The sequence below is a fragment of the Nelumbo nucifera genome, chromosome 1 (genome assembly GCF_055504915.1).
Source record: "Nelumbo nucifera cultivar China Antique chromosome 1, China Antique-T2T, whole genome shotgun sequence".
Lineage (NCBI taxonomy): Eukaryota > Viridiplantae > Streptophyta > Magnoliopsida > Proteales > Nelumbonaceae > Nelumbo > Nelumbo nucifera.
Genome location: NC_142649.1, coordinates 169018180 through 169044974, shown reverse-complemented (window position 1 = coordinate 169044974; position 26795 = coordinate 169018180). Strand labels below are relative to the sequence as shown.

Sequence of the window (26795 nt, the reverse complement as noted above, 5' to 3'; positions counted from 1 at the left end):
GGGAAACAACATTTCTAATGAGGAGAAAGACACATGACCTAGCCTAGCATGCCAAAGATGCAGCTTAGCTATTGACTCCACACTTTCCGGATTACTAGCAGCAGATGCTTGTAAGGCTGAGCCGATGTCTGCATCAAGGTAGTAGAGGCCTCCATACTCATGACCGCACCCAATCGTTCTCCTTGTCAATCTGTCCTGGAAGACACAATGAGTAGGAAAAAAGGTTATACTACAGTTCAAATTTTTGGTAAGTTTTGAAACAGACAAGAGATTTGAGGTAAGACTGGGAACATGTAAAACTGATTTAAGAGAGAGGTCCTTGCTTAGGTCAACAATTCCCTTTCCAGAGATAGTGGAGAAAGACCCGTCAGCAACTCTCATCTTATCCTGACCAGACAATAAATGATATGAAGAGAATAGGGAAGACATATGTATCATATGGTCAGTAGCACCGGAATCAATAACCCAAGAAGTAGAGTCAATAGAGCCAGTGGCACTGAAGGCAGAGGCTGTACCTGATCTAGCAAGAGATGTAGAAGCAAAAGAATTATTTCTTAGACGGGCTAATGCCCTACTAAGGATCTCAACCTCACTAGCAGAGAAGCCCAATGTACCAGTTCCAGAGGAATCAACAACCTGTCCCATAGGAGAAGAAGACACTGTTGGTGTATTTTGTGAGTTGTCATCATTGTTGCTGGCGACGAAATTCCCACTTGCCGCAGGCCTGTTATCTCTAGAAGAAACATCTCTGGGTATTGAAGACATCTTGACTGCAGCCACTGTGTAGGTGACACTGATTGAGACTAGCCGAAGCAGTTCTGAAGGTTCTGAACCAGTTCTGGAGCAGATCTGATTAGCTGAAATGATCACAGCAGGTTCTGACAGCACTCAACACAGTTTCAGACTTGCCGAGACTGTCATAGTTTTGAAACAGTTCAGTTACAACAGCAAGCAAGGAGTTCTGGGCTGGTAACCGACCTGAAGCTAAGGGTTCTCAACTATTGTGCTATGCAGACTCCACTTGAACTTTGAGTACTGCAACTGTAAAGAGAGTGCCCTTCCTTGCGGCCAATACTAGGACTGCTGACATCAGTCCTCAACTAGGGTTCACAGTGCTGAACAATCTGGAGCTGGCAGCTCCCTAGGTAATCTCACAGCAGTGGTGAGGGGTTTCGGACTGATAACCACCCTGAACTTGGAGCTGTTTGCCACATTGCTATGATGGTAGAAGTGTTCACAGTGCTGGTAGAACACTAGATAGACTTCACTTGGGCTGAACCAAAAACTGCAACAGTTCGGGTACAGTAGTGAGTGAACAGTTCGATGCTGCAACAGTAGCAAGTGAACAGTGGGCTCTGTAGAAGAAGCTAAGTCTGTTTGAGTCTTGCTGGAGCACCGAAGCTGTAACTGTAGAAGTAGCTAAGCCCCTTTCGGCTAGTGCTAGGACTGCTGAAATCAGTCCTCAACTAGGTCTGTCCTACACAGACCTCTCTTAGTAGCCAAATAGCTACTATTTGCTGGAAATAACCTAGTAGGACATCTACTTCTGGGTCTTACTTCCCTTGAGTCCTACAACCAAGAGAAACCCTAGGTTCGAACTTGCTTTACTCTTACACCCCTAGGTCTTCACTACAGCAACCCAGAAAAGGGAGAGAGAAGATGAAAAGACAACAAGAGAAGAGAGTGTGTGCCGGCTGAAACCAGGAAGAAGCTAATGCTCTGATACCATGAAAGCTAAATTACTGTAGCCGAAATAGTAGAAAAGAGAAGAAGAAGAAGAAGAGATGCAGGAATGTCGAACTCTTCTACTCAGTCGACAGTACTATTATTTATATTATGGTGTAGTACAATGATACAGGAAGTTACTAGAATGCCCCTGATTAGTGATGGGACACCCAGACAACTTTAAACATTTAACAGGATTAGGCCCATTAACAAAGGCCCAATACAGGACAACTTAAACTTAAGTATAGGCTAATAAGAACTCTTATCAGCCGAATACTCATACATACAAAGACTTCAATCCAACAATACACTGGGTCCAAGCCAGCCAAGAACTTAAAGGCTCTGCTCTCTTCAACTTGCTTATCATGTCTCTCCTTGTCCCTGGCATTTTCCCAATCCAAATTCAAGTGCTGGTCAAGTTCTTCCCAAAGTCCTTCCAGAGTTGCAAAGTATATTGCAACTGTCATATCCCCTTGCCTTAAGGCAGCAATGTCTTGATTCAATCTGTAGATTCTAGCATTATTTTTCTTCTGTCCATAGGTTCTAGTACTTTTTCCCAAATCTTGGCTGTTGTGGGAAAGTGTTGAACAGTCCTGGCAACTCGTGGAGTCATAGAGGCAAGCAACCAGGACATAACTGTGGCATTCTCCTTGCGCCACACTGCATACTCCGTACTGCCAACTTCAGGTTCCTTCTTACTCCCATCTAAGTAGCCTGTGAGATCACGGGAAGTCATAAAAAGCATTGCAGAAACTGACCACGCATCCAGCAGTACACTTGTAATCTGCAAGCTGTGCAGATTCGGATTTTCCAGATTTGAAGACCTCCCACCAGGTCTGTTATCTCTAGAAGAGACTTCTCCAGATATTGAAGACATCTTGGCTGCGGACACTGTGTAGATAATACTGTTTGAGGCTAGCCGAAGTGATAATAGTGCTGAAAAAAGAGACTAGTTGCAGTATTGAAGAAGGTTCTGACAGCCCACAACACTGCTTCAGACTTGCCGAGACTGACACAGCCCTGAAGTAGTCGAGATTGCACTTTGCTGACTTGGTTACAGCAGAAAATAAGGTGTACTGTGAATTGGAAACCGACCTGAAACTGAGAGCTTACACCACTGCACTATGCTGACTTCTCTTTGGGCTTCGATTACCGCAACTGTAGAGAGTATTCCTCCCCCTACGGCCAATACTAGGACTGCTAAAATCAGTCCTCAAACTAGGTCTGTCCTATACAGACCTCTCTTAGCAGCCGAATGACTACTAACTACTAGAAACAGTCTAGTGGGACATCCACTTCTGGGTCTTACTTCCCTTGTGCCCTACAACCAAGGGAAACCCTAGGTTCGAACCTTGTAGTGTTCTCCTGCAACCCTAGGGTTTCACCGCAGCAACCAAGATAAAACGAAGAAAGAAAGACAGCAAGAGAGAAGAGATGGTGTCGGCTGCAACCAAGAAAGTGCTCAATGTACCATGAAAGCTGAAATGTTGTAGTCGAAGTAGTTGAAGAGAGAAGAAGACCAAGAGGTGCTGAGAATTGATGGGACACCCGGACTACTTAAAACAACAAATAAACTTAGGCCCATAAACACAGGCCCAATACAAAACAATTCTTGATCACTCCCATAAGTGGAGATCGAACTGGGTAGGGGCGGCAAGAACAGGGAAGAACTCTGCAGTTTGTTGTGTCTTGTCTGGTGTGTTTTGCATGTCCGCCCTGCTCTCTTATTTATAGCCTTAAAAAGACAACCTCCTAATTTGATTAGGAGTTTCCTGATCCTATTTGGATCTGGACTCTTTAAGTGATAAGGATAATCCCTTATCTTATCTGTAGTTTAAGATCAGTTTAATCCTAATCAAATTATGAGTTTCCTGATCCAAATCATTATTTGGATCTGGACTCTTTAAGTGGATAAGACTTATCCTCTTATCTTTATTAGATGATCCAAACCCAATTCAAAATTGGGCTTTAGGCCCATTAAGTTTATGTGCTCACTTAACCTCTTAACCTGCTGCCCAGTTGGCTCTCTTTGTATGGCGTGGGACCCAAACATTGATCTACACACGGGTTCAGCCCAACCTTTGTTACAAGGCCTGGCCAAATTCACTGTAGGAGTAGTGAACCCCTGAGTCCATCACTATGGACTCTTAATGGGCCCCACATTTACACTAAGTGGTCCTTGGGTCTAGCCACCTTATGAAAACCCAAGGACTGTGGACAGTTGCAAGATTAGCCCATCAGGTATTACCTTCAATGGTCTTACACTTAACTTCTCAGCCCATAATGATCAAACACTGCCCGACAAGAGAAGACCTATCCCTCGGCTGCAAGGAACAATGTTGCACTCTCTACTCACATGGATCCCGGGAATTAAAACCATTTTACAAGTGTTATGATCCTGTCTGAAGGGATGAGAGATCCATCGTATGGACGCCCAAATCTTGCAGAAAAAAGTGGGCGAATTTCAAAAAAAATTCTCTCCCTTCAATTGGGAATCGCATTCCCTATTTAGAAAATCATATTTTCAATGATCAATCTTGAACCATAAATTGAACCAGATCTGAACAAAAGCAGTAGGAGAGGATTATACCTGATACGGAGAAATAATATCTCCCAACGAAGGTGTTCACGCCCAAGGAATGATCCAAAGACTGCTCCCATTGAAGATGGCGCAGTGTAGGATGGAGCAGAATCAGCAATGTTCTCTCCAACAATCTAATCCTTCGCAAGAAATAGCAGGATGGCACGTGAGCACAGCTTCCTATCAGTCCCTTCACAAGGAACTGATGTCAAGATCGAATCTTGATTTCTCCCACTGAAATGGAGGTTGAACTGGCAGGTGAGGCGGTAGCAGGAAGGAGGCGGCAAGAGAGAATTTTCGCAGATGTGCTGAATTCTCTCTTCTGTGATTTCAGCTCTGAAGACAAGTGAAGAACTTGTGTTGTGTGTCTAAAGGCTGCCGCCCCTCCTCCTTTTATAGCCTTAAAGGGATCAGCTCCTAATCCTATTAGGAGTTGCTGATCCAAATCATATTTGGATCAGACTTCCCTTTAAGTGATAAGGGTAAACCCTTATCTTATCTGTAGATTGGATCAGCCTTCTCCCAATCTCACAAGGAGGTTTCCAGATCTGAATCACATCCAGATCTAGACTCTCTGAGTGGATAGGGTTAAGACCCAATCCTATCTGCTAATCCAATATCAGAATTTGCCCCTTATTTAACTGATTAAATTAGCCCAGTTCGAAATGGGCTTTAGGCCCATTAAGGTTGTGTGCTCACTTAGCCTTTCCTAACTACTGCCCTGTTGGGCTTCCTTGTATGGCGTGGGACCCAAACATGGATCTACACATCAGCCACTTGGGTTCAGCCCAACCTTTGTTACAAGGCCTAGCCGAATACACTGTCATGGACAGTGCACCCCCTGAAACCCATCACATGGGCTCTATGGGTCCAACACTTACCCTAAGTGGTCCCTGGGCCAAACCACCTTGTAACACCCAGGGACTGTGGGCAGATGCAAGATTAGCCCATCAGGTATTACCCCCAATGGTCTTACACTTAACCTCTCAGCCCATAATGATCAAACACTGCTCGACAAAAGAGGACCTCTCCCTCGGTTGCAAGGAATAGTGTTGCACTCACTGCTTATATGGATTCCGGGAATTAAAACCTTTTGCAAACATTTTGGAAACCATAATATATATACTTTTATATCTCATATATTTTGCAAAACAAATCTCAACGATTGAAATTGGCTGCCGGCAGTCTTGGTTTCCATCAGAGAGAGTGCATCCCCGATCACCATTGTCCGACAAAGGGGCTGATCCTGTCACTATGATCACTCACTCAGATGAATTCTCAGACTGTCCCAACATACCCAGGTTTTGACCCTCGCTAAGGATCTCACTGATCGGTACATCAAAGACAGCCCAATCCGACACCTAGTGCAGTATCATAATCGAGTCTAGGGATCGGGTGTAACTTTCTAGTTTTGCCCATTAATCTGCAAGGTCCAGGGCAATACTGGAAATCTGGTCCGGTTCAAAGATTCAATTAATCCTACACTGCATGTGCCTTGGGTCTCACCTTGGCGGCTGAGACGGGCCACCCCAACCGACTTGGTGGCACATCAGTGTCAGCCTTATCAGGATAGGTCTCCCTAGACCGACCCACTGGCTGTGAACATTCTAAACTAACACGAGTCTCATTAAGTGTCCAGTTTAAGGGTATTACACAGAAACATACCACAGGAACATGAATCAAATATGTACTTTATTCATTTACAATAAATTCATAATGTACATCATTCTGATTGAAGCTAAGGGCATACAAAAACTGTCTAACAGCTCCCACTTGCACTTAGGTCCAATCTAGTACAAGCTGGAGTCCCATGCTTTCCACGTGTTTCTCAAACACTTTCTGTGATAGTGGCTTCGTCAATGGGTCTGCTACATTTTCCGCTGATGCTACCTTCTAAATCAGGACGTCCCCTCTACCAACAATCTCCCGCAATACGTGGTACTTCCTCTCGATGTGCTTTGACTTCGAATGGGCTCGTGGCTCCTTAGCCTGAGCAATTGATCCATTGTTGTCACACAACAACGGGATGGGTGATGTGCTGGATGGAACTACTCCCAACCCGTGAACGAACTTCTTCATCTACACGGCTTCTTTGGCAGCCTCACTTGCGGCAATGTATTCGGCTTCGGTCGTGGAGTCTGCAGTGGACCCCTGTTTGCTGCTTTTCCAGCAAACAGCACACGATCCTATCGTGAAAACATATCCAAATGTAGACTTTCTATTGTCTGGATCCGACTGGAAATCGGCATCAGTATACTTGGATCTGTAGTGAGCTACTATCGAAGACAAAAATCTTTTGTGCTTCGAAGGTACTTAAGTATGTTTTTCACAGCAGTCCAGTGCTCCTGCCCTGGGTTGGCTTGGAATCTGCTTGCCACACTCACTGCCTGAGCAATGTCAGGACGAGTGCACAGCATGGCATACATGATGCTCCCTACGGCTGAGGCATAGGGAACGTCTTTCATGCCCTCAATCTCCTCAGAGGTCTTGGGAGACATCTTCTTGGAGAGAGTGACTCCGTGCTTGAAAGGAACATTTCCTTTCTTGGAGTTCTCCATGCTGTATCTTTTGACTATTTTGTCAATGTAAGCAGATTGGGATAATCCTATTATCCGCTTCGATCTATCTCTATAAGTCGAAGACCCAGTATATAGATGGCTTCTCCAAGATCTTTCATGGAGAATTGTTGTGAAAGCCATACTTTCACCGTAGTTAACATTCCTACATCATTCTCAATGAGTAGAATGTCATCTACATACAGAACCAAGAAAGTAACCTTATCCTCACTGGTCTTCCTATAAACACAAGGCTCATCCGGATTCTGCTTGAAGTCAAACGATTTGACAACAGAGTCAAAACGGATGTTCCAACTTCTAGAAGCTTGCTTAAGTCCATAAATGGATCTATTAAGTTTACATACCATGTGTTCTTGACCAACAGCAATGAAGCCCTGCGGCTGCTGCATATAGATATCTTCAGTAAGATCTCCATTCAGGAATGCAGTTTTGACATTCATTTGTCAAATCTCATAATCATGGTATACTGATACAGCTAACAGGATCCTAATGGATTTAAGCATGGCCACAGGCGAAAAGGTTTTCTCATAATCGATGCCCTCTTTCTGAGTGTACCCTTTCGCCACCAGACGAGCTTTGAAGGTCTCAACCCTACCATCGGGGCCCTTCTTCCTCGTGTAAATCCATTTGCAACCAATTGCTTTTACCCCGGAGGGCGGATCTACTAGAGTCCAGACTCCATTGGTCTCCATTGAGTCCATCTCAGCTCTCATGGCCTCCACCCACTTCTGGGAATCTATGTCCAACATAGCTTCCGCGTAAGTCATGGGATCCTCCTCACTAGTCAAGGTTTCCACTAGGTAACTATCCTGGTCATAACCATAACGGACTGGTGGCCTGGATACCCGAGTGAATCTTTAGGTTGGTCACTACCTGGAACTCGTGGGACCTCTCCCACTGCTCCTGAGCTCTCCTCATCAAGAACAATTTCATGATGATGGGTGTCCAGGATGTAATCGGTTTCCAAGAATTGTGCATTTCGGCTGCAGAACACCTTCTGCTCACTTGGGTCATAGAATGGGTAACCCACAGAGCCTTTTGGGTAGCCTACAAATAGGCAACGACTGGTCTTGGATTCCAACTTGTCTACACTCGTTCTTTTAACGTGTGCTGGACAACCCCAAATCTTCAAGTGTCTGACACTTGGTTTTTTTTCGGTCCAAAGTTCATATGGAGTGTTCGGAACCGATTTGGTAGGAACCTGATTCAGCACGTAGATCGCAGTCTCTAATGCGTAACCCCAAAAGGATGTGGGTAACTCTGAGTGTATGAGAAGTGACCGGACCATATCTAATAAGGTCCTATTCCTCCTCTCTGAAACACCGTTAAGTTGTGGTGTAGCAGGAGGAGCTAATTGTGATACTATCCCATTGTCCTTTAAGTAGTCCCTGAATTCGTCAGAGAGATACTCGCCACCTCGATCTGATCGAAGGGCTTTAATTTCTCTCCCTAACTGTTTCTCGACCTCTTGTCTGAACTCTTTGAACTTTTCAAAGGATTCAGACTTATGTCTCATTAGGTACACGTAACCATATCGTGAGAAATCATCGGTGAAGGATTAGGTTCTCTCCAAGAACCTAATCCTTCGCAAGAAATAACAGGATGGCACGTGAGCACAGCTTCCTATCAGCCCCTTCACAAGGAACTGATGTCAAGATCGAATCTTGATTTCTCCCACTGAAATGGAGGTCGAACTGGCAGGTGAGGCGGCGGCAGGAAGGAGGCGGCAAGAGAGAATTTTCGTAGATGTGCTGAATTCTCTCTTCTATGATTTCAGCTCTGGAGACAAGTGAAGAACTTGTGTTGTGTCTAAAGGTTGTCACCCCCTCCTCGTTAGCCTTAAAGGGATCAGCTCCTAATCCTATTAGGAGTTGCTGATCCAAATCATATTTGGATCAGACTTCCCTTTAAGTGATAAGGGTAAACCCTTATCTGCAGATTGGATCAGCCTTCTCCCAATCTCATTAGGAGGTTTCCAGATCTGAATCACATCCAGATCTAGACTCTCTGAGTGGATAGGGTTAAGACCTAATCCTATCTGCTAATCCAATCTCAGAATTTGCCCCTTATTTAACTGATTAAATTAGCCCAGTTCGAAATGGGCTTTAGGCCCATTAAGGTTGTGTGCTCACTTAGCCTTTCCTAACTGCTGCCCAGTTGGGCTTCCTTGTATGGCGTGGGACCCAAACATTGATCTACACATCAACCACATGGGTTCAGCCCAGCCTTTGTTACAAGGCCTGGCCGAATACACTATCATGGACAGTGCACCCCCTGAAACCCATCACATGGTCTCTATGGGCCCAACACTTACCCTAAGTGGTCCCTGGGCCAAGCCACCTTGTAACACCCAGGGACTGTGGGCAGATGCAAGATTAGCCCATCAGGTATTACCCCCAATGGTCTTACACTTAACCTCTCAGCCCATAATGATCAAACACTACCCGACAAGAGAGGACCTCTCCCTCGGCTACAAGGAACATTGCACTCTCTGCTTATATGAATCCCGGGAATTAAAACCTTTTGCAAACATTTTGGAAACCATAATATATATACTTTTATATCTCATATTTTGCAAAACAAATCTCAACGATTGAAATCGGCTGCCGACAGTCTTGGTTTCCATCAAAGAGAGTGCATCCCCGATCATTACCTTTGTCTGACAAAGGGGTTGATCCTGTCACTATGATCACTCACTCAGATGAATTCTCAGACTGTCCCAACATACCCAGGTTTTGACCCCCGCTAAGTATCTCACTGATTGGTATATCAAAGACAGCCCAATCCGACACCTAGTGCAGTATCATAATCAAGTCTAGGCGTCGGGTGTAACTTTCTAGTTTTGCCCATTAATCTCCAAGGTCCTGGGCAATACTAGAAATCTGGTCCGGTTCAAAGATTCAATTAATCCTAAGCTGCATGTGCCTTGGGTCTCACCCTGGCGGCTGAGACAGGCCACCCAACCGACTTGGTGGCACATCTGTGTCAGCCTTATCAGGATAGGTCTCCCTAGACCGACCCACTGGCTGTGAACATTCTAAACTAACACGAGTCTCATTAAGTGTCTAGTTTAAGGGTATTACACAGAAACATACCACAGGAACATGAATCAAATATGTACTTTATTCATTTACAATAAACTCATAATGTACATCATTCTGATTGAAGCTAAGGGCATACAAAAACTGTCTAACACTATCACCAAGAGAAAGTATGTCACCAGAGACTTTTTTGAGTCTCAACCCTACTTTCAGTCTTCCCAGAATCCTCTTCAGGGGGAGACTAATGGAATGAAAGAGGATCCTTATTCTTCTCCCTTCTTTTTTGTTCCTCTATCTGCCTCGGGCCTTCCATCCTCTCCTTCTACTCCTCCTAGTTGTGGCATCCCTGGTGAACCTAGTGAGGCTCCCACTGATACTGCAGATGTTCCTGAGGGTTATTCTAGTAGGCAACAGAATGATATAAGAATTACCTACTTCTGATTTGGATTCAGCTTGGTAAGCCTATCCAATCTTGTACTACTCGGCACCCCATTGCTGATTTTGTTTCTTACTCACGTTTATCTCCATCCTTTCACTCCTTTGTGTCTGCTCTTTCTTCTGTGCATGTTCATTCTAGGTACTCAGAGGTTGTGTCTGACCCTAGGTGGAAAGAAGCTATGAATGAAGAGATGAAAGCTTTAGTGAAAGCAAGGACTTGGGAATTAGTGGATCTGCCAGAGAGCACTGTCGGGTGCAAGTGGGTGTTCACTATAAAGCATAGGGAGGACGGGTCCATTGAAAGGTACAAGGCCCGGCTTGTGGCTTAGGGGTTTACTCAAAAAGAAGGGGTTGACTACAAAGAAACCTTTGCTCCAGTAGCGAAGCTCAACACAATTCGGGTTTTACTGTCATTAGCAGCAAATTTTTCATGGGAATTCCATTAGCTGGATGTGAAGAATGCCTTTCTAAATGGTGATCTTCATGAAGAGGTATTTATGGACCCTCCACCAGGCTACGACTTTGATAGAAAGGTGTGTAAACTGAGGAAAGCATTATATGGCCTAAAGCAGTCTCCTCGTGCATGGTTTGAGAGGCTTTGTGGGGCCATGAAGAAAATGGGGTACACTCGGAGTGGTGCAAACCATACCTTGTTCATAAGGAGACAGGATAGCAAACTTACAACACTCATTGTTTTTGTGGATTATATGGTGATTACTGGGAATGACCTGGAAGAGATCAAAAGACTAAAGGATTTTTTAGCCTCTGATTACTGGGCCATTTGAGATACTTTCTTGGGATTGAAGTTGCTAGATCAAGAGAGGGGATCTATATATGTCAGCGGAAGTATGTACTTGACCTCCTAGAAGAGACAGGCATGATAGGGTGTAGACCAGCAGATACCCCAATAGAACAGAACCACGGTCTTTAGGAATCAGTATGGGAGGACTACTGTGATAAAGAGAGATACCAAAAATTGGTAGGGAATTTGAGATCAAAGACTTGAGCCATTTAAGATACTTTCTTGGGATTGAAGTTGCTAGATCAAGAGAGGGGATCTATATATATCTATCTCTCACCCGACTAGATATTGCTTATGTTGTGCACGTTGTCCGTCAGTTTATGCACTCTCCAAAGATCTCTCATATTAGAGTAGTTGAAAGGATTCTCAGGTACTTGAAGACTTGCCCAGGAAAGGGAATTCTGTTAAGAAAACAAAATAAAATTGAAATTGAAGCTTATACTGATGCAGATTGGGTCAGTTCTGCTGGGGACAGAAAATCAACTTCAGGATATTGTACATTTGTTGGAGGGAACTTGGTTACATGGTGGAGTAATAAGCAAAATGTGGTTTCTAGATCAAGTGCGGAGGCTGAATATCGAGCTATGGCTCATGGTGTTGCTGAACTTCTGTGGCTTAGGACCCTCCTCTTAGGCTACAAGGCTGCCATCAACATTGCAAATAACCCAGTGCAACATGACAGGACAAAACATATTGAGATTGATCGACATTTTGTTAGAGAGAGAATAGTCTCAGGAGAACTCTGCATTCCTTATACTCCATCCGAGATGCAGATTGCAGATGTGCTAACTAAAGGGTTGGCTGCAACAAAATTCTTGGACCTTCTTGGCAAGCTAAACATGACTGACATCCATGCTTAGCTTGAGGGGGAGTGTTAAGTTGACTATTTTTATGTATTGTTGGTTCGGCTGATAGGTGTACATGTTAGTTTGTATTGGGTTTTAAGCTATTAGGTACTGGGCCTTTGTTATTGGGCCTAAGTCTGTTTAGTGTTTTAAGCAGTCTAGGTGTCCCACCACTAATCAGGGGCATTCCAGACATTTCATGTAACACTGTATTGTAATCTACTATAAATAATAGTACTGTCGACTGGGTTACTCAGTTCGACATTCTCAGAACTTGTTTGCCTTCACCTCTCTTCTACTACTTCAGCTACAATCTTTCAACAAACAAATATATTTTGCAAAAACAAATTTCAACGATTGAAATCAACTGCCGGCAGTTTAGGTTTCCATCAGAGAGAGTGCATTCCCCGATCATTCACTTTGTCCGACAAAGAGGTTGATCTTGTCACTATGATCACCCACTCAAGTGAATTCTGAGACTGTCCCAACATACCCAGGTTTTGACCCCCTCTAAGGATCTCACTGATTGGCATATCAAAGACGGTCCATTCCGACACTTAGTGCAGTACCACAATCAAGTCTAGGGGTCAGGTGTAACATTCTAGTTTTGCCCATTTATCTCTAAGGTCCAGAGCAATACTGGAATTTTGGTCCGGTTCATGGTTTCAAGAAAACCCACACTGCATGTACTCCTCAGGTCTCACCCTGGCAGCTGAGACAAGCCACCCAACCAACTTGGCGGTACATCTGGGTCAGCCTTGGCAAGATAAATCTCCCCAGATCTATCCAACAACTGTGAATGTTTTAAACTAACATGAGTCTCATAAGTGTCTAGTTTAAGGGTATTACACAGAAACACATCACAATGACATGAATCAATTATGTACTTTATTCATTTACAATAAATGTCAAAAGATAAATCAATCTGATTAGAACTAAGGGCATAACTGTCTAACACGGTTAGATCTCTTATGATGCCCATCCCTTTAATCCAATTAGAAAACATGTTTGAGCAGAGATGTTGTTCCGATTTTTAATTATGCGTCATTGATTACTGAGGGGGTAAGGTGTCTTCTTGGAGGTTTTATTGACGAGATCATGCTGGAGACTATTGAATTTCCCTTTGATAAGATTTTAGGAAGCCAGGCATTCCAACTGAGGCATTTTAGTACAGAAATGGGTCAGCCATATCACCGTTTGTAATGGATTCATTGTATTCGGTAATCGCATCCCAATTTAACCGATAAGTTTAGCATTGACCCGATCTGTAATAATGTCGAACCCTAAGTTTGTAGAAAATGGGTCAGCATTATAACACCAAAGGTCGGTCCTAAAGGAATGAATATATAAGGTAATCCAATCGCGATTTTAAAGGCTAACTCAAGCCCTTCCCGATCTTCGAAAATTTCCCAGCCCAAGATTCCTATCAAAACACTTATCTAAATACTAGTGTCGACTCTCTCTTATGGATTCCTAAGACTATTGGCAGTAGATGTGAACGGTCTTTGGAAAAGAATTTGCAAACTATTTATTCATATAGTATGCTATTTTTTGAAAAAGGTTTTAAAATGATTTTAATCTCGGGATCCATTTGATGAGAAGGTGTGACACTTCATTCAGTAATCTCGGGATCCTTTTGAGTAGTGCTTCGATATTTAAGGGTTGAGAGGTTATGGGCAAGAGACCAAAAGATGGCCTGATTATCCATTGGGTTGTTAACATCAGCCAATTTTTCTTGGGTTTCGTAGGTTGGCCAACCCAATGGATTCCCAAGTGTTGGGCCTATACTGATTTTCAATGATAACTGAGGCCTGGTCTGATCTGTTATGATGCCCATCCAATGATTCCAGTTAAAAAACATATTTGAGTGGAGATGTTTGATTTTAAATGACTGTGGCATTGATTAGTGAGGCGAGTTAGAAGATCGTGTCGAAAGATTATCGAATTAAGGTTTGCTAAGATGATTTCTTGGACGTTTTAAAGAAGAGATGATTCTTGAGACTATTGAATTTCTGTTTGAGATGACTCACTAGGAGCGATGGATTCGTAATTAAGGCAAGTTAGTACAGAAATAGGTCAACCCATGAGTTTGTAGAAAACATGTCAACGCTATAAGACCAATGATCATTCAAAATATATTGGGGAATCCAATTCTGGTTTTAAATGCTAAGTAAGGCCCTGCTCGATCAGTAATTATGCCAAAGCCTAGTAAAACACTTGGTTGGGCTGAGATGCCATCTCGATTTCAACCTACTTTGGTGTCAATAATTTAGTCGAGTTCGTAGAAAACAGGTCATCCATGTAATACCAATGCCATTCCTGAAATGGATATATATATTGGGTGATCCCATCCTGATTTTAAACCATGATTTTGGTGCTAGCCCTTTTTAAACACTTGACTGAGCGGAGATGTTGTTCCTAACTAACGCAAATAGGTAGAAAATGGGTCAGCTATATCATTGTACTACATTCAAATATAAATAATAGCATGGTCGACTGGGCAGTTCAGTTCGACATTCACAGCATACCAGTGGTGTTCTTCTCTTTGGTTTCAGCCGGCGCACCAGCTTCTACTCTCTCTTCTCTTGCTGTTCTTTCCATCTTCTTTCTTCTTTTCTGGGTTGCTGAAAAAACTAGGGTTATAAGAGAACAAAGCAGATTCGAACCTAGGGTTTCCCTTGGTTGTAGGGCTCAAGGGAGGTAAGGCCCAGAAGTGGATGTCCTACTAGGTTCCTTTTTCAGCAAATAGTAGCTATTTGGCTACTAAGAGAGGTCTGTATAGGACAGACCTAGTTGATGACTGATTTCAGCAGTCCTAGCCCTAGCCGAAAGGGGGTGAGCTTCTCCACAACTGCAGCTTCGAAGCCCCAGAAAAACCAGCATAGCACAGTGGTAAACAGCTCCAAGTTCAGGTTGGTTATCAGTCCGGAACCTCTCACCACTGCTGTACCCGAACTGCTTCAGCTCAAGTGAAGATTACCTAGGGAGCTGCCAGCTCCAGATTGTCTAGCACTGTGAACACTTCGGCGAGCTCTAAACCTACTCTAAGACTGAAGTCAGCATGTCCTCACTATCCAGAGAAGTTTCCTCCAGAGATAACAGACCTGCCGCAAGGTTCTCTAACCTGGAAAACCCTAATCTGCACAGTTTACAGATTACAAACGTGTTGCTGGATGAATATAACTTCAGAGAGTGGTTCGTCTCAGCAAGGTTCATTACTTCTCGTGATCTCACAGGCTATCTGGATGGAGACAAGAAAGAACCTGAAGTTGGCAGTCCTGAGCATGTCATGTGGCGCAAGGAGAATGCCACAGTCATGTCTTGGTTGCTGGCCTCCATGACTCCTCGATGGCTAGAACTGTTCATCATTTCCCATAGCCGCTAAGATTTGGGAGAAAGTATCCAAGACCTACGGCCAGAAAAAGAACAATGCTAGAATCTACAGATTGAACCAAGATATTGCATCTCTAAGGCAAGGAGACATGTCCGTGGCAACATATTTTGCAACCCTAGAAGGCCTTTGGGAAGAGCTTGATCATCACTTGATATTGGATTGGGAAAATGCCAGGGACAAGGAGAGACATGACAAGCAAATTGAAGAGAGCAGAGCCTTCAAGTTTCTGGCTGGCCTAGACCCAATATATGAGGGTATAAGGTCACAAATTCTAGGGAGAGATGAATTACCGGAGCTTCACCGTGTCTATTACCTGGTGAGGAATGAAGAAGTCAAGAGAAGGGTGCAAGTTGACTCCCAGACACAGTCAACTGAACTATCTAGAGAACATTCAGCCCTAGTCTCCGCTAAGGGAAATAGATATCCAGACAAGAAGTCCCTCAAGTGTACCCATTGTGGTGGTGAGAAACACACAAAGGAGAAATGTTGGGTCTTGTATCCTCATCTGAAGCCAGCTGCTTTGAGAAAGGACAAAAGACAACATAAGGGTCACACAACAAGTGGGAATCTTGCCACCAACAACAGTAGTGACAACTCACAAAGTACTCCGACAGTGTCCTCTTCCTCCACAGGGTAGGCTGTCGACTCCTCTGGACCAAGTACTTTGGGCTTCAAGGCTAGCGAGGTAGAGATTCTCAGCCGGGCATTAGCCGTCTGAAGAACAATTCTTTAGCTTCCACCTCTCTTGCTAGATTAGGTACAGTCTCTGCCTTTAGTGCAACTAGTTCCATTGATTCCACCTCTTGGGTGATTGATTCCGGAGCTACTGACCATATGACACATATGTCCTCCTTATTCTCTTCATATCATTTGTTGTCTGGCTAGGATAAGATGAGAGTGGCTGATGGGTCTCTCTCCACCATCTCTGGAAAGGGGGTGGTTGACCTAAGCAAGGACCTCTCTCTTAAATCAGTCCTACATATTCCTAGTCTTACCTCAAATCTTTTGTTTGTTTCAAAGCTTACAAAAAATTTGAACTGCAGTATAACTTTTTTTCCTACTCATTGTGTCTTCCAGGACAGATTGACGAGGAGAACGATTGGGAGTGGTCACGAATATGGGGGCCTCTACTATTTTGATGCAGACATCGACTCAGCCCTACAAGCTTCTGCTACTACTAGTCCGGAAAGTGTGGAGTCAATAGCTAGGCTGCACCTATGGCATGCTAGGCTAGGTCTCTTCTTTAGCAATGTTGTTTCCCGAATTGTTTAAGGGAATTCCAAGTCGGAGTTTAATTTGTGATGTGTGTCAAATGTCAAAACAATGTAGAACAGTGTATCCAACTTCTAGTAATGAAATTCAAGCTCCTTTTGATTTGATTCATTCTGATGTTTGGGGACCTTCACCCATTGTTTTCATTGATGGCTTCCGTTACTTTATCAGTTTTATTGACCATTATTCTCGGTGCACATGGATTTATCTGTTTCAAGATGATTGAAACACAATTTGATAAGAAGATTAAGCAATTCCGGTCAGACAATGCGGCTGAATACTTTGAAAGATCCCTAAACTCATTCATGGAAGATGCAGGCATGTTACACCAATCATCCTGTTCTAACACCCCTCAGCAAAATGGGGTTGTTGAGCACAAGAACAGGCACCTATTGGAGACAGCTCGAGCCCTACTATTCCAGCACAAAGTGCCCAAGCAATATTGGTCTCAAGCTATACTCACTGCATCATACCTGATAAATCGGATGACATTTAAGGTATTGGGCATGAAGACTCCTTTCTCTGTTTTGTTTCCCACTCTTCCAGAATTTCCTCTTCCCCCACGGGTTTTTGGCTGTACATGCTTCATACATGTGAAGGATCCAAAGAAAACCAAGCTAGATCCCAAGGCTACAAAGGGAATATTTTTGGGGTACTCTCCTACACAAAAGGGGTACAAGTGTTATGATCCTGTCTCCAAGAAAAAGTATGTCACCGGAGATGTAGTCTTTTTTGAGTCTCAACCCTATTTCCAGTCTTCTCAGAATCCTCTTTAGGGGGAGACTAGTGGGTTGGAAGAGGATTCTCATTCTCCCTTCTTTTTTGTTCCCCTTTCATCACCTTCCACTACTCCTAGCTGTGACATTCCTGGTCAACCTAGTGAGGCTCCCACTGTGCCAGTTACTTCTCTTGATACAGCAGATACTCCTGAAGGTTCCAGTAGGCAAGAGAAAGAGATACTTACATACAACAGAAGGAAGAAGGGCCCTCAACCTCATGATTGCAATCAGTTGAACTCAGATCAATCTGTCTCTGCAATCCAAGGTAATTCTGACTCACACACTGCGGATTTGGATCTTCCTATTGCTCTCCGTAAGCCTGTTCGTTCTTGTACCACCCGACATCCCATAGCTGATTTTGTTTCTTACTCACACTTATCTCCTGCCTATCACTCCTTTGTGTCTGCTCTTTCCTCTGTATGTGTCCCTTCTAGGTACTCAGAGGTAGCATCTGATCCAAGGTGGAAAGAAGCCATGAATGAAGAGATGAAAGCCCTAATGAAAGCAAGAACGTGGGAATTAGTGGACTTGACAGAGGGGAAAGGCACTGTTGGGTGCAAGTGGGTATTCACAGTAAAGCATAGGGAAGATGGGTCAATCGAGAGGTACAAGGCCAGACTTGTGGCAAAGGGATTTACACAAAAGGAAGGAATTGACTACAAAGAAACCTTTGCCCCAGTAGCAAAGCTCAACACAATCTGGGTTCTACTGTCACTAGCAGCAAATTTCTCTTGGGAACTCCATCAGCTGGATGTGAATAATGCCTTCCTAAATGATCTTCATGAAGAGGTATTCATGGAACCTCCACCAGGCTATGATGTTGGAAAGAAGGTGTGTAAACTAAGGAAAGCATTATATGGTTTGAAGCAGTCTCCCCGGGCATGGTTCGAGAGACTTTGTATGGCCATGAAGAAAGTGGGGTACACTTAGAGCAGTGCAGATCATACATTGTTTACAAGGAGACAGGATGACAAACTTACGACACTCATTGTTTATGTGGATGATATGGTGATTACCGGAAATGACTTGGAAGAGATGAAGAGGCTGAAGGAGTTCTTAGTTTCAAAATTTGAGATCAAAGACCTAGGAAATCTAAGATATTTTCTTGGGATTGAAGTTGCTAGATCAAGAGAAGGAATCTACATATGTCAACGGAAATATGTGCTAGATCTCCTAGAGGAAACATGCATGATGGGGTGTAGGCCAGCAGACACTCCAATAGAACCGAACCATGGACTACAAGAATCAATGGGTGAGGAATACTGTGATAAAGAGAGGTACCAAAAATTGGTAGGAAAGCTGATATACTTATCCCTTACTCGGCCAGACATTGCCTATGCAGTGCATGTTGTCAGTCAATTCAAGCACTCACCAAAGATCCCTCATATGAGAGCAGTGGAAAGAATTCTCAGGTACTTGAAGACTTGCCCAGGGAAAGGAATTCTATTCAGGAAAAACAGAAGACTTGAAATTGAAGCCTACACTAATGCAGATTGGGCTGGGTCTGTTGGAGACAGAAAATCAACCTCAGGTTACTGTACATTCTTGGGAGGAAACCTGGTCACATGGCGTAGTAAGAAGCAGAATGTAGTGGCTAGATCAAGTGCAGAAGCAGAATACCGAGCTATATTGGTAGTGTAGAGCGCCTGAAAGCTAGATTGGTTGCAAAAGGGTACTCCCAAACCTATGGTATTGACTACACAGAGACCTTCTCCCCAGTTGCTAAGATAGGTTCGGTTCGTGTTTTGATCTCTCTTGTTGCTATGTATGATTGACCCCTCTATCAGCTTGATATCAAGAATGCTTTCTTGCATGGTGATTTGCTCAAGGAGGTCCATATGGAGCAACCACCAGGGTTTGTTGCCTAGGGGGAGGATGGTAAGCTATGCAGACTAAAGAAGGCTATTTATGGGCTTAAATACTCTCCTCGAGCATGGTTTGGTAGGTTCATTGAGGTGGTAAAGAAGTTTGGTATGAAACAGTGCCAAGTTGATCATTCTGTCTTCAGTCATGACTCTCAGGCAGGAAAAATCCTATTGGTGGTGTATGTAGATGATATTATTATTACTGGGAATGATAAAATGGGCATTGACAGTTTGAAGACTTTTCTACAGGAACATTTTCAAACAAAGGACCATGGTAAATTGAAATATTTCTTGGGGATAGAAGTAGCAAGGTCTAAGCATGGTATTAATTTGTGTCAGAAGAAATATGTGCTTGATTTGCTGGAGGAAATAGGTTTATTAGGTGCTAAACCAGCTGAAACACCTATGGAAACAAATACTAAGCTGAGCAGTGATATGGGTGAAGTGTTTGAAGACCCTGGCAGATACCGGCAACTTGTAGATAAACTAAACTACCTAACCGTTACTCGACCAGAAATTTCATTTGCGGTTAGTGTGGTAAGTCAGTTCATGCAGAAACCTTTGGTTCCTCATTGGGATGTGGTTCTAAGAATTGTGAGGTATTTAAAAGGGGCTCCTAGTCGTGGTTCAATATACAAAAGTGGTGGAAAACTTGAAATAGAAGGATATACTGATGTTGACTGGGCTGGTTCTATGTCTGATAGGAGGTCTACCACAGGCTATTGCACTTTTCTTGGGGGTAATTTGGTGACATGGAAAAGTAAGAAGCAGACATTCGTGGCGAGAAGCAATGTAGAGGCAGAACATAGAGCTATGGCAGATGCTACTTGTGAATTAGTGTGGCTAAGGAACCTTCTACAGGATATAGGATACAATGTTACAATCCAATGAAGCTCTATTGTGACAATTAGGCTGCAGTTCATATTTCTTCTAATCCGGTGTTTCATGAAAGAACCAAGCACATAGAGGTTGACTGCCACTTTGTGAGAGAGAAGGTGCTGAATGGAGTGATAGACACTGCATATGTTAACACAGGGAACCAACCAGTGGGCAGACTTATTTACTAAAGGGTTGAGTCGGGGAAGAATATACTACATATGTAACAAGCTGGGATTATATGATATATACTCACCAGCTTGAGGGGGAGTGTTAGTGTAGGGGTATTTCTGTCTTTATACTTATGTTGAGGTTGCCGATCTGTTATATTATATTAGAACTAGTGTCCCTCACTTAAGTAAGGGCACATGTGTCTTTTCCATTATGTTAGTAATATAAAACATGTCTGGCCGAATGGGAGAGGTAATTTTTCTCTCATTCGAACCAGACTTTTCTTCTCTCCTTTTCACCTCTTTTCTCTCTCTCTTTCTTTCTTCTTTCTTCCCTCTTCTTGGCTGTTATCAGACTAACAGAACTCAAGGGCAGGCCAAATCATAATAGGCCACAATGCCTACGAAAAAAAAACACTATTTCCATGGACATGTAGTCCCACCCAAGTTTCACATTGTTGATAATTACCACGAGAAATTTGGGAGGGTTAGGTTCATAAATGAGTTAGAATGTTGGGTAATCCCATCCTTATTTTGGATTGTATAGGATCAAGGCCCAATTTCTAATAATGCCTGACAAAGAGTAAGAAGAAAAATGGCTCCGCCTGATAAGTCCAACATAGTTCGTATGGGAGCCGATATATTGGGCAAATTGCATCCTGATTTTTATGATAACTGAGGTCTTGTCTGATCTCTAATGGTGCCCATCCCATGATTCCAATTAGAAAACATATGAGCAGGGAGGTTGTTCCGAGTATAAATGACTATGTTGTTCACGGATGGTCGGATTAAGGTCTGGTAAGAAGTTTTCTTGGAGGTTTTAATTACGAGGTCATGCTTGAAACTATCGTATTTCTCTTTGAGAAGATCCGTTGGAAGCGAGGCATTCCTGAGGCAAGTTGGTAGAAACACGGGCCAGCCTTATTTATACTCATTTCAAAAGGAGTCGGTATATTCGGTTATCCCATCCTGATTTAAATGATAAACCTGGCCTTGACCCGCTCTATAATAATCCCAACCCATTCGTTTGTAGAAAATGTGTCATCGTGATAAGACCAAAGATCGTTCCCAAAGGGGACGATATATTGGGGAATCTAATTCTGATTTTAAATGCTAACTCAGCCCCTGCCCGATTTGTGATGATGCCCTGGCCAAGATGCCTGCAAAAACTATCCAATTCCAATGTTCCTATAGGTCCTAATGCTGGTGGAGCAAGAGCAACGGGTAACAGAGGATGCCCACAGATTAGTGGAATGAGATGCAGCTGCTCAGAGAAATGCTGCCATCGTGCTTCAGGTTCTTTCTTGTTTCTAATATACTGGCTCATTTTAGACGAGGAGATTCATTTCTCACTTGAAATAATTCACTTGGGGATGTATCTAAATTTAGTAGAACATGGAGAGATTCTCTCTTATTTAAGGGTTTGGGTTTCATAATAGCATTCAGCCCCATGGGATCCATCTCAAAACAGTGCTTTGAGCTCCTAAATAAGCTTCTTGTTTATCAATAATAGCTTCCAAGTGTTTTTCTCAAAGCCATTGCTCCATCCAATGTCTTCAATAGACCTTTTTAATCATTAACTACTTTGTGAAGGGAGACTCAAAGCTGGTAATCCATCGGTTACAAGAAGAGGAGATGAAAATGTGTCTCTTCAACAATGTAAATAAAAGAATCAAGTGGCTAACCAGAGACATGGAGCTAAGAATTGGATGGGTTAAGTAGATGCAAATTTAGATACATTAGCTAAACAAGGGATGGGGAGAGATTCTTTGTTCTGGGCACATATGTAAAGGTTTTTGGGATGAGTTGGGGAGAGGTAAGAGATTTTATCTCTCACAATCGTTGTTCTGTGCCTCCTTGTATTTTTACTTTCCACTTGCATTTTAGATATGATATGTTTCGAAAGGGTAGATCTCCTACAAAGGAAAGAAAGAGAAGAAAGAAGATGCTGCACCTGCAGGGGACAGACTTGGAGCAAGCTCCCGTAACCACAATTTACTAAATTAAGTTTTATTCATTAACTTGTTGGTAATGCCACTGGAAGCTTTAGAAAGGTGGGTTTCATGCACAGTGGTGCTTCTAGAAACCACTTGGGCTTCTCCTTTTCAATCACTGTGAGACACTATTCTCTCAGATGATATCTCAGGTATTGGAGATTGAACAACACAAAACGCAGTAAGTCTCTTCCTAGCTAGTACTACTGTTTTAACTATACTCTTGTTAGCAAATGGTATACATGAACAGGATTGGTTTCGTGATGCAAGATGATATTCTTTTTCCTCACCTCACAGTAAAATAGATTCTAATATATGATGCTCTTCTATGTCTTCCCAAAACACTTACCAAACAACAGAAAGAAAAAAAGAGGCATGAATGTTCTAAGAGAACTCAACCTTGAATGGTGACTTCTCAACTTTTTTCTCTTCAGATTAATGTGGTATTAGGTAAATCATGGCAGATTATATCAGGAGACCACAAATTAATTTCATCCAAAGAAACTTAGGGAACCACATTCAAGAGATTCAATGACTCATTGACTCCTATGTCCTAATACTACCAATTTTCATAACACACTATTGTAATTTTAGGCTTCTGATTCATGGCATAATCCTATCATTCACTCAAAAAATCATTCTGATGATTTTGTTGTACAGTAAGTAGGTTTAGACTGCAAACTACTGAGAAAGATGTCAAGTGTTGCTAATAAATGTTTATATTATTGATGTCGAAAAATGAAGTTGTAGCTAAAAGAAGTCGTCAATGAAAGGGAGGATCTATTATGCAGGACAGTTAAGTTAGTATGGTAACTCCAATATTGAATGGAGATGGCTACAGGTTTCATCCTTTTACCTCGTTTGTTGACACAGAGGTGCAACAAAAATATGACATGATGCCCTGATAAGTTGGTTATTCCCATTTGTTCTTTTAGCAGTGAAGTTCCAAAAACCATCCAAAAGTCAGTAGTTTTTCTTTGCCATGTGAAAACAGGGATTTTGCCATGTCCATAATGATACATCCACATAAATGCTTAACTTTCCTGTTTCTCACGGCATGCAGACAGGATGTAATACCATTTTCATAAAACATAAGGTTGTGTTTGGTTTGAAAGAAAAGGTAGGGAAAGGAAGAGTGAGTCAATTGGACCTGATTTGGTCCTATGAGTCCATTACAGATGGACTAGGTCCTATCCAATCCTATGAATATTTTGGACCATTTTAGACTGGTGCAATTCAATTCAATTTTTGACCGTTCATTCTGTTCAAATTGGTTTTAATTTAGATTGTTTCCAACCCAAACTGGTCCATTGACACCTATATTCTTATCTTCTATCAACTGACCAGATATTGGTTCAATTCCACACAATGCAATATAAATCCATTATGGATGGACCAGGTCCAATCCAATCCAATTAATACTTTGGACCATTAAGTCCGGACTGGTCCAATTCAATATGTCTTAGGTCCATCCAATCCATCCATATTGATTTTGATTTGGACCGGGTCCAACCCAAAACGAAACACAGTTAAATGAAAGGTAAGGAAAGGAAAACAAAAGCTCTGGGGGGGAGGGGGAATGAGGAAGGAAACATTTATACATGCAGAAATCGGAATAGGTAGGTTTAATGCACTTTTTAACCATCAATTGTAAGCAAAACAGTTATTGCAGTTTTGTTACCGGTTACAGAATACAATAATTGGAGGGGCATTTGTTAGGGGGATTTCTGGTGGTGAAAGAAAAAGGGTCTGTATTGGCAATGAACCAACCGAGTGGTGGCTCGGTTGCCATGTTAGTTGGATAGTCCCAGAAGAGATGCAGATTCAAATCCCGCTATTACCACCTACGTTGAAAAGTTAGTGTGCTGTGTCAAGTATTGGCAATGAAATCCTGCTTAACCCATCACTTCTTTTCTTAGATGAACCAACATTAGGTCTGGACTCAAAAACAGCACTCGGAATAGTTCAAATGCTACAAAACATTGCAAAGGTAAGAAAACGGCATTGTTTAACGTTCTGTAATTTAGAAAAGCATCATAGCTAAAACTCATAATGTGGTGTCATAGGCTGGCAAAACAGTAGTGACTACAATTCATCAGCCATCAAGTAGACTGTTCAATAAATTCATCAGCCATCAAGCAGACTGTTCAATAAATTCGATAAGTTAATTCTCTTGGGTAGAGGCAATACATTGTACTTTGGAAAAGGATCTTAAGCTATGCAGTATTTCTCCTCAAATGGTTGCTCTCCTCTCATAGCTATGTAAACCAGCAGAGTTCCTGATTGATATTGCAAATGGGAACATAAATGACAAATCGATTCCATCTTTACTGGAGGACAAAATGTTAGCCAGCAACCGAAACTCTGAAAACTATGAAAAACAGCCTGGAAGGCTTTCCCCCATTGATGTCCATCAGGTTCTTAGCCAATAATGATGACCTTCATCTTTACTAGAGGACTGTATCCAGTCCACTCCTCCCAAGACCCCAAATAGCTGGGACCAACATTGGATACTTTATACCTATACATGTCCTGTGTGCTGGTGTCAAACACAATATTTACCTGATAAAACACTGGAGACTGCATGGGCACTTCCTAGAGTATAATTTTTAGAATCTTCAGTTTAAAGTATGTAAACTGGCATATTTTGACAAATCATATATATGAAAACTCCATATGCCTTATAAGTTTGAGTGGATCTGTTAAGATGTATCTATTACCAAATGTAAAGGGGAGAGTTCCATTCTCCCCTTTCATCAACTCCCATTCTTTCCTTCCCACTTAAAATTCTTATGCTTATGTCCCCCCACATACCATAACATTGGTCTTAAAAAACTAGATAAAGAAACATGGTATAACATGTTAAATAGGATATCCAAACCCATATCGATGTTCTGGATCTTAGGAAATGGAGGGTCAAATCTTTGTTTCCTGTATTCATGTCCATGGTCCATAGTCTGGGCGTTTAATGCATACATGAAGCATTACGAATAGAAGATATGATAGATTAAAAGACGTCCAGATACATTATGGTTACTTATTCTAGGGGATTTTGCATTATCTAATAATAATATTGCCTAATATGGGACATCTATGAAATATGACTTTACTTATTGACTGAATCATTTACTTGCTATCCAAATAAATTTACATCTATGAATTGAATGTGTCTCACTATTCAAGGTCAATCCAATTTGTTTGGTTTGGATTTTCAAGTTAGCCTTGAATTGGAACAAATTTTTTTTACTTTATTTTGTAAGGTCGGAGTGAACAATAAATACTTCATTGTAGCCTAATTCAAAGTTTAGTAGGGTTCATATTTTTCAATCCTAATATTAAGAGACTTCAAAATGAATATTTTGTGTTGGGTTTGAAATTAGCAATATTTTGTGTTGGGTTTGAACTAAATGTGTCTCACTATCCAAATAACTTACTTACTGACTGAATCCATTGACATTCCTTCTGTTTCTTTTTTCCTTTTTCTGGAAATGCAGATAAGCTAAAATATTGTGGTCAATGTGTGTGCCAATGGTGGGCTTGATCATGAAGTAGAAAGACTTTCAGGCCATGCAAAGAGATGGCTGTCATCCCAATTCCTTAACCTGCCGGCACTTCTTCATGCCTATAAAGAGAATGGAGGGATGTAATGTGGAATGGAGGGATTGATCCTCTTGTTATAACCAATAATTAATCTCTGATTTTGTGAAATAAGGATTTATTTTGGAGACTTAAAGGGTTCATGGGAAAATTATTGAATGTGGTTTAGGCTCAATTTGGAAGGAGTACAAATACAAATATGTATTGTGCAAATACATACAAAATAATAAAAAATACAAGGTTTTGCATTCTACACCTTTGTATTTGTACTCTTTCAAAACTGAGCCTTAACCTAGCAAGCCATAGAAACATGCTCAGGGGTTATGTGGACCATGGACATATTGTAGAAGGAATTTCTTTCTTTGAGCAGATTAAAAAGTCAGTGGAAGCAAATAGATTTATTCTGAGTGTAGTTTCATCTTTACATATCAGCGGGTGAGGATCTCAAAGCTGGTGGCATTCTGGATTCCATGAATAGGCTTGGAATCGCATTCCTTTGAAGTTGGATCAAAGACAAAAATCATATGAGTTCTTTCTTGTAAGAATATAAAGATGAGAACCATGAAGCCCCCAGAGATGCATCAAGATGTCAATGGGGATATAGCAAATGAATTTCTAAATGGATTAAGGGAAAAGGAAACTTAATTCTTGATTAGGAAAAATCGGTATTGGTGAATTCGTCGAAGAGATATTCACCTCATTGATCTGATTGAATGACTTTGGTCTATTTCCCTAACTGTTTTTTGACCTCTTGCCTAAATTCTTTAAACATTTCAAATGATAGACTTATGTCTCATTAGGTACACGTAATTATATCGTGAGTGATCATCGATAAAAATT

General features: G+C 42.0%; 1 long non-coding RNA gene across 1 annotated transcript in view; it reads left to right on the top strand.

Moving 5' to 3' along the window:
• Positions 1–26333, top strand: part of LOC104596557 (uncharacterized) — a 100142-nt gene extending 73809 nt beyond the window's left edge. The window contains exon 5 of the long non-coding RNA XR_735070.3: positions 25853–26333. This is a non-coding gene — a long non-coding RNA (uncharacterized LOC104596557). The remainder of the gene's footprint in view (positions 1–25852) is intronic.
• Positions 26334–26795: the final 462 nt, after the last annotated feature.